The sequence below is a fragment of the Rissa tridactyla genome, chromosome 3 (genome assembly GCF_028500815.1).
Source record: "Rissa tridactyla isolate bRisTri1 chromosome 3, bRisTri1.patW.cur.20221130, whole genome shotgun sequence".
In the NCBI taxonomy this organism is placed as follows: Eukaryota; Metazoa; Chordata; class Aves; order Charadriiformes; family Laridae; genus Rissa; species Rissa tridactyla.
Window position 1 is genome coordinate 69,004,286 of NC_071468.1, and position 13,064 is coordinate 69,017,349.

The following is a 13,064-nucleotide window of genomic DNA, read 5'->3' on the forward strand; positions in this document are numbered from 1 at the left end:
CATGGCACAATAATCCCAGTAGAACAAAACAGAAAAGGCTAAAGATATTTAGGCGTTTATCCCTTGAAGGCTTATGCGTTATCTTAAATGCTGGATGCGACACACACAATGTCCTAGCAGCAGGTCACAGCAGCTGGGTCTCCTCAAGCCCATCTACCATCACTTTTTGGCTTACTCCCTGCTCAAAGGGATCTTGCTGTCCTAGCTGAAAAGCACCAGAATGGATGGAGGACACCAACACCGAAACCGCTCCCTGCCCTAGTGGCTACACAGGCATTTGGCAGGTAGTAGTTTAAATTGCCTGATGTCGTCAAGTCTGGATGTTCCACATTCTGGAGTAGGAAGTTTGGGATGGGATACAGCTCAGTGTCATTGCTCCCTCTGAAGAAATGTTATCCAGCGCTCATCCCAAGCACATGAAGATGCCTCTTTGGAGGCACTGAGTAAGGGATTTCAGACTGACTCCTCTCCTCTGCATTTCATATTGCCTGAAATATTCGGTGGCATGTCAAAGAAAGGAGGAAATGCATTTTCTTCACGCTTAACAGATTGGATCATGTCCCAGAGTGCCAAGTACATGCACCTTGAATGTGCTAGAGGGTGAACTCGTAAGGCTGCTTCAGAAGAGAACAGTAGATAGCCCTGGCTGCTAAATGTGAGAGAAGGCAAATGACAGGAAGGACCGAACGTGTTTTTACACATGAAAATACAATAAAGTACATTTTTTGTTCAGTTGTAATAGATGCTACTCTTTCTCATTTTTTAAAAACAAATACACGTGTCTGTCTTCAGGATGCTATTGGGAACACATGTAGGAACAGACATATACTGTAGGTGATGTTTTGTTTTAGGATCTGTTTCTGGGTTTTTTTTCCTATTTCCCAGCTGTATTGCAGAAGGGCACCCCTGATGCCATATTCCCTTCTTCACAGAAAGAGGTATAGATACACTGGATTCCTCCACACCCAAGGACCCCCAAGAGCCCCAAGCATCGCTTACTCCCAGTGACCCAGAATCTGCAGAGGTACTTGGGGGTTAATGATAGATTTTCTTTAATTGCCACCCAGCCGATGAAAGACAGATGTTTACTTTTAAACCACTTTCAGGCCAGAGCAAGAAGCACTTTGAAATTTGAATTTCTGTGACATGAAGAAAAAGGAACAGCCCTCTAGTCAGTCCTAGGTCTACACTTCTTAAGAGATACTAAACTGAACCATGGAAAACAGAAATGTAAAGTTGCAGAGTTCTGTTCTGTCACTTGTTTCAGTGTCACAGTGGTTAAATCTGCAGGTTTTTTCTAACTTTTGCCAGATCAGCTTGAAATTTCAGAATCTATTCAGCAATGTTTTTTTCTGCCTTGTGCATCACTAGTGGTAAAAAATGTGAGAAGAAAGTCGCTTCAGTATTTTTCTAAGACTGTATGACACAATGCAGGAAAAGATTTCATTTATTCTTCTAGAGCTCTAGTGGCACCACGTTCCTCAGAAAAATAAGGTTGTCTCTTTTTGTGCTAACAAAGTCTTTACGGTTCAAAGGTTAAGCTGGGCAAAATTCTGCTCTTGTCTTAACTGACTACTGTATCTTTGTGGAGGATTGACCCTTTGGTTATCTCTTATGTCATAAATCTTTTAACTCTTGGGGGCTACATAAAGAAAAAAAGTGAATAGTGGGCTGTAAGAAATAATTTCAACCAGATTTTATGAACTTTTTCATGCTTTAGAAACAACTTGTGTTTAGTATGTGAACTTAAATACATCTGGGATGGGGCTTCTGTATCAAAAACATTTCCTCTAATAAAAACCTGGAAACTGGCTGTCATTACTCTTGCTTCTCTTTCTTCCCAAATCAAATAGTTGTGCCAGCTGCTTGTTTTGTTTAGCAGTTGCAGTCAGAGAGAGATCACGGCTAATCACGGTATCATTTTCTAATGTTCACTGGAAGGAAATCTCAAATTGTTCTTGAGAACTTAAACATTAGGCTTACTATAAATCTGATTAAGCAGGGGCACCATTTCTTGAAGGCAGGATGAATACAACTCCCAGGGAACAGTTAAAAAGAAAACTATCTAAATGTTGTCAAACCACTCTGTCCACAGATTATTGCAGGGGACTGGTCTTCCAGAATGTCTGAATTTTCTCGAATTTTCAAAATTTAAAGGGAACTGGCAAAACCTAGCTCTGCAGTCTTTGCTAACATGCCCAGCATGAACCAAAACACTTGTTTTCACCTGTGTGCTGGGCAAAGACATAGAAGTCGTGTTGTGCCCTGCACAGGGCCTGTGACCCCCATGTTAGTGTCTACATTGCCGTGTGCCAAACGGGAGTGTCCACTGGGGGGATGATGTCTAGGAATTGAGAAGAGTGAAGCCCAACCTCATGTGAAGCGCTGTAATCGCCAGTTTGGACAAGCCATTAGCCTCACCAGAAGCTGGAGGGAGACATGCCCTAAAGTAATTTTGAAAAATAGGTGCATTAAAAAATGCCACCTTAAATCTGCCTAGATGCAAGCTATTTCTACAACTACGTGAGATTCACATAGGACATAACTGCTGCACTTGGGGGTTTTTTTGTGATGAGTTACCGTCATGGACAAATGTCTGACTGAAGAAACAGGGTCCTGACCTCCCCCTTGCTTCAGAGTCACCCTTCATTGGGCTCTTTCTCCTGTCTGCAGGGGGAGCGCAGCTACCTGACCCTTCTCTGGGCTTATTTGTCATAACTTTTTTATTTCCACGACAGCTGAGGCGTTCCTCGTCGTCGCTCTGCTCGAGTACAACAAGATGGGATAAATCCTGGCAGTAAACAGGCTAGAAGGCAGTTTTCTTTCGTTCCTGATATTTTATTTATGGGAAAGAGGCCACACGAATAATTGAAGATGCCTGTTTGCACCCACTGCAATCTGTGAGTGGTTTGAAATGTAAACATGTCAGCTCACAACTGGAGCTTGAGGAACACATGTGCCGCAGAGCCGCGGGCTGGTTTGTCTGTCTGTCACACTTACCTTCCCAGCAGCCCCCTCCTCCTCTCATGCCTGCACGGGCAGCCCAGGCGCGGGGCGTCACTCTCCTGTATGACGCTGGTGCAAGTTTCCATGGAAAAACTGGTGCGGAGGAGAATGGAAACACGCACATGACATGAGGTGGACTTATGGTGAGTTTCAGACAGTAAAAAAGCAAATGGTATTTCAGCCTGGTTTTGGTTGTTGGTTGTTTTTTTTTCTTGTGTGACATACAAATTGAGATCAGCTGAGGCTCCAATAGTGGCACACATAAAGAAACTGAAATGAAATGCTGTGCAGGAATACACGACAGAAACGGCAGACAAAAGGCCAACAGGGAGAAAGAGAGAGATGGAGAGGCCTGGAGCATTGGAGGGAGATGTTGGACAATCCTGCTTGCATAGATTTGGTAAAGGGTAACAGGAGATGGAAATATTGCTTAATAAGATGCTATAAAACCCAGAAATAACACAAAAATCCAGGATTCTCTAAGAAGTGGCAAGGTCTCCAAAATCTTCTAAATCTGATCTTACTATGTGTGGGTCAGACACTGAATGGATCAGGTTCTCAACGCATTTCTTGATCTGGCATGATTTATGAAGACAAGTGTAACCTCGGTAGTAAAGGTGTAGTGTAATGAATCAATGTATTGGATTAAAAATGAAGAATTCGGGAAAATGTCAAGAGAAGCATTTTCCGTAGCCATGATGGTGAATTGAAATAGCAAAGTGGATACAGCAGACCCGTGAAGATTTATGCAGGGGACTGTTCTGAATGTGCAGAGGAAATTTTGGAGATGTCTCCTGGACAGACAGAAATATTCGAAGACAGTCAACATTGCTTTGTTCTCTTTGAACGGAAGTGGCATAAGTGAATAGGATTTCATAGAAATTGCAGTTAAAGGCTACTGGGTTGAATCAAACTGGAAACGTATTCTACCAACGGTTTCAAAAACCTACACTTACTTTTAAAAAATGGGGCGGTAAGTGAGCAACAGCACTATGTCAAGAATAAAGTTGATACAGAAAAGGACGTCTGGCATGGACTTCTCACCAACTTTGCACTGGTGTCACATTGTTGGCTGCAGTGGACCCAGCCCTGATTAATTGCCCTTGTCAGTCAGATCCTGGGAAAGAGTCTTGAAGGCAGACTGGTACTCCAAGGGCATGTCAGATGTGAGGTTATTTGATTAGGGTCTTAGCTGAGAGCAGGTCTATAATGTTTTGAGCTGCTGGGCTGTGCAGTGACAGCGAGCGTTAAGAATTGCCATGTGCACAGGTTCTGCCTCCTGTTTCTCCGTGCAACTAAGGCCACCCTCCGAAATGCGTGCATAGCTCCTGTCAAAATCAGTGGGAATTATATCAAAGTGTTGGAGGACAATGAGATCATGGTGCACTTTAGTTTTCATCAGTTGTGAGAATTGTCTCACCGCATTGTTCATTTGCTAAAGGCTGGTTTCTGCAACTTAAAGCTTTTATATGAATGATAATAATGTCTAAGATCTTTTTCTTGAGCTTTCCTGAATTAGGTCATGCATCACTTGTATCTAAATTTAGTCTGGGTACGACTGCTCTAATATTTTCTCTTATTTCATATTCATCTCTCTTCTGTCTGCTGGCTTCATTTCAGACAAAGAAAGTCAATATTTTCTCTGCAAGTTTTTTCATTTTGTTGGTCTATGATATCATAGCAAATGTCAGCTGATCTTATGTAATATAGAGTTGAAGACAGACTGTTATCCTTCCTTTTACAAATAAACAGATCTAAATAACATACGTTCATGGTCAAATTAAGTATTTTTAGAGCTATTAAAGCAGTTAAAACAGTTCTCTGCTGACGAGAAAGTCTGCCTCTTTCCCGGTGGTCTCTTGTTTCTCCTCCACTCGCATTTGATCTCTGTAACGCTGACCATTTTGCTGGTAACAAAGTCATCATTCACTCATTACTTAGCAAGTCTGAGCACATTTTATGGTTGATAGCTGGATTGCCAGCATGATCCAAAATTAACCTCTTTCTGCTTGTTCTCGCTCAGCCTGTAGGGCCGAGGCAGCACAAAACTCAACGTGTGGCAGGAAGCAGCGAACGATAGCAGCTGTGTTTCCTTACACCAAAGGGGCTAAGTCCTCCACTGTTTTGAATGCAGATAAGTCTGTTGTCAGCAGATGAAAATCTGGTCCAACAACATCGACAACTGCACCGTTTCTTCAGCCCGTGATTTGGGTAGGAGCTGGATATCTCTGTTTGGTTTACAACGGCAAAGTGGCCTTAAAAGGTCCCTGATAGGCAGACATAGTCATTTCTCGCCTGCGGAGGCAGTGGGAATTAGTGCCTGCGTAGGACGATTGGTGTTTGCACTGTGTCGCTGTTTTCCTTGGTAGGACGCAGCGGGGGGGAGCGAGAGCAAGGCAACAGGAGCTGCTGACCACCAGCACGCTTGGATTTTTCTCTCCCAGCACAGCGGATTAGCTGGTGCTGCTGGCAAAAGGGCAACACAAATGTATTTTAAAATCTCCTCCTCTGTGTAGTCAAAAGGAAAGGGATAGGACACGGAACCTGCCGAACAAAGAGCAGAGAAGCGCACCCACCCGTTCGACCTCCCCTTCAACCACCGGCGCTACGGCTGGCTCCCAGGGCCCGCCTAGGTCATGTTATGACTCCTTTATTAGTGTTTAAGGTCAGCAGGAGACATGCAAGTGCATCCTATATCAGGAAGTGTAGTGTGTCTCAAGAGTGAAATATTTGGCTGTTGGCGGGAGCCGTGGCCGCGACTCGGAAATCCCGGGAAGCGCGTGAAGGGCGGGCAGGCTCCGGGCGCTGCGCTGCCTCCCAGCAGATAGAGCCGCCGGGAAGTGGAGCGGCTTTTTCCTGCCATTCTCTGCACAGGGCTGCCTTCCTCCCAGACTTTCCTACCGACAACCCCTTTGCCGCTCCGTCCAAGCTGGCCGCCGGCTGCAATTCAAAAGCAAAGGCCTCCACTAAAGCAGGTACCCAGCACAGAAATGTGCCGCCCTCTGATCCGGTGTTGTTGCTCCTGCAGGAAGAGTGATTAGGAGCACGTAAGGCAGGCGGGAAGGCAGTGAGTGCCAGCCTGCAGCCCTGCGGGAGCAGGCGGCAGATTTATCGGTGTATTTATGGGCACTGGGCTGTGGGGAGACGTGTCGAGCGTGCGCGACCCCCAGCCCGGCGCCTGCAGGCACCTTCCTCCATGGAGGGGCAAAAAAGCAAGAGGTGCGGTGCCCAGGCCCGTCTCACAGAATCACAGAATGATAGGGTTGGAAGGGACCTCTGGAGATCATCTAGTCCAACCCCCCTGCCAGAGCAGGGTCACCTAGAGCAGGTTGCACAGGAACGCGTCCAGGCGGGTTTTGAATGTCTCCAGAGACGGAGACTCCACCACCTCTCTGGGCAGCCTGTTCCAGTGCTCTGCCACCCTCAGGGTAAAGAAGTTCCTCCTCATGTTTAGGTGGAACTTCCTCTGCTCAAGTTTGTGCCCATTACCTCTTGTCCTGTTGCTGGGCACCACTGAAAAGAGCCTGGCCGCATCCTCCTGACACCCACCCTTTAAGTATTTGTAAGCATTGATAAGATGCCCCCTCAGCCGTCTTTTTTCCAGACTGAAGAGACCCAAATCCCTCAGCCTTTCTTCATAAGAGAGGTGTTCCAGTCCCCTAATCATCTTGGTAGCCCTTTGCTGCACCCTCTCCAGCAGTTCCCTGTCCTTCTTGAACTGGGGAGCCCAGAACTGGACACAGTACTCCAGGTGTGGCCTCACCAAGGCAGAGTAGAGGGGGAGGATGACCTCCCTCGACCTGCTGGCCACACTCTTCTTGATGCACCCCAGGATGCCATTGGCCTTCCTGGCCACAAGGGCACATCGCTGGCTCATGGTCATCCTGTTGTCCACCAGGACTCCCAGGTCTCTTTCCACCGAGCTGCTCTCCAGCAGGTCAGCCCCCAACCTGTACTGGTGCATGGGGTTATTCCTCCCCAGGTGCAGCACCCTACACTTGCCCTTATTGAATTTCATAAGGTTCCTCTTTGTCCAGCTCTGCAGCCTCTCCAGGTCTCTCTGTATGGCGGCACAGCCTTCTGGTGTGTCAGCCAACCCCCTCAGCTTTGTGTCATCAGCGAACTTGCTGAGGGTGCACTCTATCCCTTCATCCAGGTCATTGATGAATATATTGGACAGGACTGGACCCAGTACTGACCCGTGGGGAACACCACTCATCACTGACCTCCAACTAGACTCTGTCTCCTGACAGACATCTTCCCAGTCAAGGCTGGAGGCCTTTCTGGAGCCGCAGGTCCGGCAGCCAAGATTAGATCAGAAGTGCCAAAGTCCTCGAAAGGCACTGGACGGTAGACTGTTTTGCAGCTTGCTTAGCTGTACCCACGTCCTCTCCATCCCTCTTTTACTCTGACCTTAATGTCACTCGGGCACAACTCACCCCCAGAGTACATCCATTTTTTTTAATGGGTGCTTGACAATAGCAAAACGGAACTGCTGTTGGCAAAATTTGATGTAATAAGGGAGGTGGAAACAACATCGTTTTTCCTTATCTACGTGATAAAGTTCAAAATATTTATGTGGTATCAGTACATGCAAGGATAATATACCCTTCTCTTTTTTTGTCCTCATGTAAAAGAGATAGAGGGAGACAAAGGTATGTAAACACCAACAAAAATTTAAACATTGAAATGTTTGTCAGCTATTTTAGCTCTGGTGTTGTTGCAGGGTGGAGGATCCTCTCAAAACCCCATCCAGCTGTACAGTAAAAAAGTGAATGCTTCCCCTTCCAGCAAGAAGAGGCCATCAAGAAATCATTGTCTCAATCTGACAAATTACAATTACAACGTCTCCAAGCTCCCCTGAATGTTAAGCACAAATAGATGGAGAGAGTACACCCGTGGCAGCACTGACGTCTACTGTAGCTACACAGTTATTCCCATCAAAGATCCCTGTTTTCTTGCAGTGACAACTTTGTTTTTCCAAATTTGCCTTGGCCAAATAGTATGTGTGTGTATTTGTGTGTGTTTTTACATGTGTGTATGTGTGCATACACAACAAATACATATTTTACTGTTTGGTTTTTTTAGATTCAATGAAATGGAGAGTCAGCCAAAAATAGGAGAACGCAGCATAGAAAACATTGAGGCTGATTTGAGTTCGCAAGGTCTCCGTTCAGAGTCATTTTTCATTTCCCCAAAAAGTATTTGACTTTTAAAAGAGATGTTTTTATTGAAATTTCATTAAAAATCACACTTGAAACACAATTTTAAAAGAAACAAACCAATAACCATCTTAAACAGAAGGCTTAGTAAGGAAAAACTTTGGCAAATTATTTAAGTGTTAATAATACTTAGATTAAATGTGTGGGCTTAAAGGAAAAACTCCAATAACATCACCAATGTGTGGCCAATAGTCATCTTCTAAAAATGCCAGGTTTTTTATGACACATTTTTGTGTGTTTTGGTCAGCAGCAGATTAATTTCCTTTTTATTTTTAACACAATGAAAGGAGGGGAAAAGTCACATTTTATAAACGCTCGAGCCTCTGAGTTAAGGGTGTAGTTTTAACTTCCTGAGTACATTTTCACACAACCGGAGACGTTCTATTAATACAGTTCATGTAGGTAAAAAGTGGTGTATGTACATACAAGAAAAAGTTTTTCCTGGAGCATTAGCTTTCCCTGAAGTATTTATCCTACCTAGAAAAAAAAAAAAAAAGTCCATTGATAGGCTGTGCTCATGGCACATACTTGTGTGTGGTAGCAATTAAGTGCCGGCCTTCACACTCCATCTGCCATCATGGGGCTGCTCCGGGCAGCATCTTTGCCCTGGGTAGCTGACACGGGCACGCACAACATGCCCCCTAAGTACCTTGGGCAGTCAGCTCACAGATGGAGATTTGCTTGCGTGCTGATTTTGGCAGTCAGATCAGATTAGTGGGTCTAACTTTATGCCAGCTGGTTTTGGCAGGCTCAATTTGTTACATTGTATTTTATTATTTATGGTTGCACTGCAATAAAAAAACATCCATGCCTCGTATCTCTGCCTTTAGAAGATCATCTGTGATTAACACTATTGATAGCACTCAGAGGGTCAGCTGGAGACTTTTTGGAAATGTTAAAGTCAACAGGTTTCATGTGTGGTTTTCCCTGCTGCATCCTCATCTCTCCCTGGAAGGATGTCTCGCCCGCCCTGGTGAAGGCAGCAGCAATACGTGAGGAGACAATGGCGATGTGCTGAGCGTTCTCTCCTTTCCTTTCCCAGAGAAGGAGGCCGTTCTCCAGTGTGGACCATGCAAGCCTTCGCAGGCCTGCAGAAGCTGCAAAGGGTTGTGTGCAATCTGTTTTTCTCACGCAGATCTGAGATCAACAGCGTGACAAACCTGGCTGTGTCAGACACACACGGCAGGCTCAGAGCATTAATAAGCATTTTTCTTAGCTGTCACTGTAAGACAAGTCTCTGCTCTGTGAATCTGTTGGAAGATATTTACTGCTCGGGTAAAAAAAAATAAAAAGCAACTGTTGGACAGATGAAATTAATTAAAGGTTTCACTTTGCTAAGTAAAATTTCATATTTCCCTCCATGTAGGCTATTATAGGTTGCATGATGACTAACCTAAACATTATCACATGATATGCTGTCATCTTTCATAAATAATATACGGGTTGCTGTAATCCTGCATAAACCCAACTTTGGATGTCGAGAAATATTATGCAAGTGTCCAACATGAAAAGAATCATGTTTCTTATTCCACCACTCTGGCCAAATACCATGTTGTCTTTACTGGAAAACTGGTGTTCATCAAACGAGTTTAAAGCTGAGAGTGGGAGAGGGTGGGACATTGCATTCTTGAGAAATGACATTATAAATAATACGGTACTGCTTTGCCTTTGTGCTGTGAGTAAATCTGGGATATTATGGAGCAAACAGGGACAGCATGCCGTACTGTGCTTACGCTCCGTTTTTTCTTCGAACACATAGACTACATAAGGTGATCTGTGCTCAATGGGGCTTCCCATTCCCTTCTGCTTCACTCTCTTAAGCTTAAAGCTCTAGATCGAGAAATATCAAAATTTCTCAGTCTTCTAGCCTATAATCAGAAAGAAAAAGGGAGGGGGAGGAAAGAAAATCCAGCATGGCTTTACTTTTATTTCTATAAAAAACCAGATGTTACAGAGGAAGGAGAGGACTAAAGGAGAGGACAAGAGGTTGATTTTGAAAGGCTTTGTCACAGAAGTGTTGAGGTACAGGCAGCTTTTCTGCATGTTAGTGGCTTTCTGGAGGATGAAGTTCTTCATATGATAAGCACTGAAGAACTATTTTAAAGATGCCATTTTTAATCTGAGACTCCTGTATTTCTTTACATAACGTTTCACCGATTGAAATAGGGGTAGGCTTTTTTTTTTTAAGAAAAAAAAAAACAGCCACAGGATCAGGCCTTTTCCCTTTAACTGAGGTAACAGACAGTATTGTAATGTGTGCTTACCGTTCAAGATGTGAAAAATAACTTTGGCTAAGCAGGCCGGGAGGTCTGCAGTACCAGCCCCTGGGGCACTGTGCCTGCTTCGGGGGTTTTGATGAATGCATCAGTCTCACACAGAGGTGCTGCTGCGTGCTCTCGTACGCAGGAACTGGGTGGAAGCTGCTTAGCTGAAAGATGCTAATGACCTCTTTTATCAAAGGAAACAAAAGGCAAAACAGCAAGTGTATTATTAATTTCTTATACTTATGTCTTGTTTTATTAATCTCTTATACAGCTTCCCAGGGCTCTCTGGAAACTGGAATGTTGTCAGAAATCCTGGAAATTATCAAAATGTAACAATAAATAGTAATAACCAAGCTTTTTTTTTAGAAGTTAAAATCCCTTTCTTGTGGGAGCTTTTTCTGAACAGCCCAGCAAGATGTGGAAGCTTGCAACTGTAAAAAATGTGACTTGGCTGCAACAAGTCCAAAGGTTATGCAAGGCTTTTCTCTCCTTCCCATGTTTTTCCTCTTGCCATTTATCTCTCTTCTCCCCTCTTTCCATTCCACCTTCCCTCCCTCGCCTGCTTTTCCCACCAGCACACAACTTTTGGGAAGGAGGGAGATAGACTCTTCTGTCCCCTGCCTTCATAGGCACAGCGGACTGCAATGAGAAGGAGCTTCTCTCCTCTCAGCAGGAGCCTGTAACACACTTGTCCTGCTGCAACATCAACACGTCAAAACCTGCTAGATCATGGGAGCACTTGAGGTGACACAGAAACAACTGTTAAGCACTACTGTAACGAAGACAGAAAAAGGGTAAACTGTTTTTCTCCTTCCTCTCTACTTCACAGTGAGTAGGGGAACCGAGTAGGTTAGCTGGAAATGGGAACTTGGTAAAGAAGAATCAAAGTGCTCTCCACCCTGTGCTGGCTGGCAAAGGATGCACCCTCATCCTGTCAAGGGAGGGACGTGTGCATGGCACGATGCTGGCTCCCAGCCCCAACTTTTTTCTTGATAGCTCTGTAAATATTGTTGACATTTGAGATAGGTTTGAGAAAGCTCGAGAAGCTTTAAGACCAGAGTATAGAGCTTTTGTGTTTCTCTACAGGGGAAAGTCCTGGTCAGGTTCCAGCAACACTGAGCAGAAGAGAGCAGAGAGGGACGTGTGTGGGAGGGATCACTAAAAGAGCTTGGAAGTGGGTAGGGCACTTGCCTACAAACTTTCTTCTACCTTTCTAAACATGCAATATAGAGATAATAATGAGAGGACACAGGCTGTGGTTTCTATTCCCCGAGAAGCACAAGGTAGACTACTCCTATTCATTTAAATACTTGTTAGGTTCATGTAAACCACTGAAAGCCTAAATCTTGACAAATAAATATCTGATAATGAACACTTCCCCAAAACATTATCCTTGTGAATCTCAAAAGTTTAGGCCAGCTTCCCTACATTGATAGAGCCTACCATTCAAAAAGCTCTTGGAGTCCTTTGCTAAACCTAAAACCTGATATCTAAACTTCCACTGAAAAGTCATTTCTGTGGAGTTGTGTCTCAGTCAGGCCCAAGCCTGTACTGGTGTGGGGGATTATTCCATCCCAAGACTTTGCACTTACTTGTGTTTAACTTCATTAGGTTCCTGTCAGCCCATTATCCAGATTGTTAATGGTGATCTTCAACTATAAATGCCAGCTGGCCACCAGCTGGACTTTGCACCCCTGATCACAACTTTGAGCCTGGCAGCCCAGACAATTTTTCACCCACCTTATTGTCCACTTATACAGCCCATATCTCACCAGTTCCGTGATAAGGAAACTATGGCAGACTGTGTCAAAGGCCTAGCTAAAGTCAAGTTACAGGACATTCACTGCCCTCCTCTTGTCCACAGGGTGTCATCACAGAAAGCAGTGAGACTGGCCAGACATAATTTGCCCTTGTCAAACCCATGTTCGCTGCTCCCAACCCCCTTCTTGTCCTTCACGCGTTTGGAAAAGGTTTCTAAAACAATCTGTTCCATCACCTTCCCAGGGGCTGCGGTGAGGCTGACCAGCCTGCAATTCCTTTCATCCTCTTTCTTGCCCTTCTTGAGGATGGCTGTGATGTTGCCTTTTTCCAGTCCTGAGGAGCCTCCCCCAAGTGCTGTGACCTTTTGGAAATTATGTAGACTGCCCTCACAATGACATCAGCCAGCTCCTCCAGCACCCTTGGATGCATCCCAGCTGGTCACAAGGTCTTGCGCACATCAAAGTGGCTAAGTGAGCCCTAACTCTGTGCTTGTCTCCTGTGAGTACGGCCTCACTCCCACAGACTCTGCCAGCAGACTCAGGGACCTGTGAGGCATGGGGACAAGTGAAAACTGAGGCAAAAAAGGCACAGAGGTGCACCTTTCCCTTGCCACTAAGTTCCCGACCCCATTAAGCAATGAGCCCACACTCTCCTTAGCCTTCATCTTGCTGCCGATGAACTTATGGAGGAAATCTTTCCTGTTGTCCTCCACTCCCCTTGCTAGCTTCAACTCCAGCTGGGGTTTGGCTTTCCTCACTCCATCCCTACATGCTCAGGCAGTGCCTCTGTGTCCTCCCAATTGGCCTGTCTC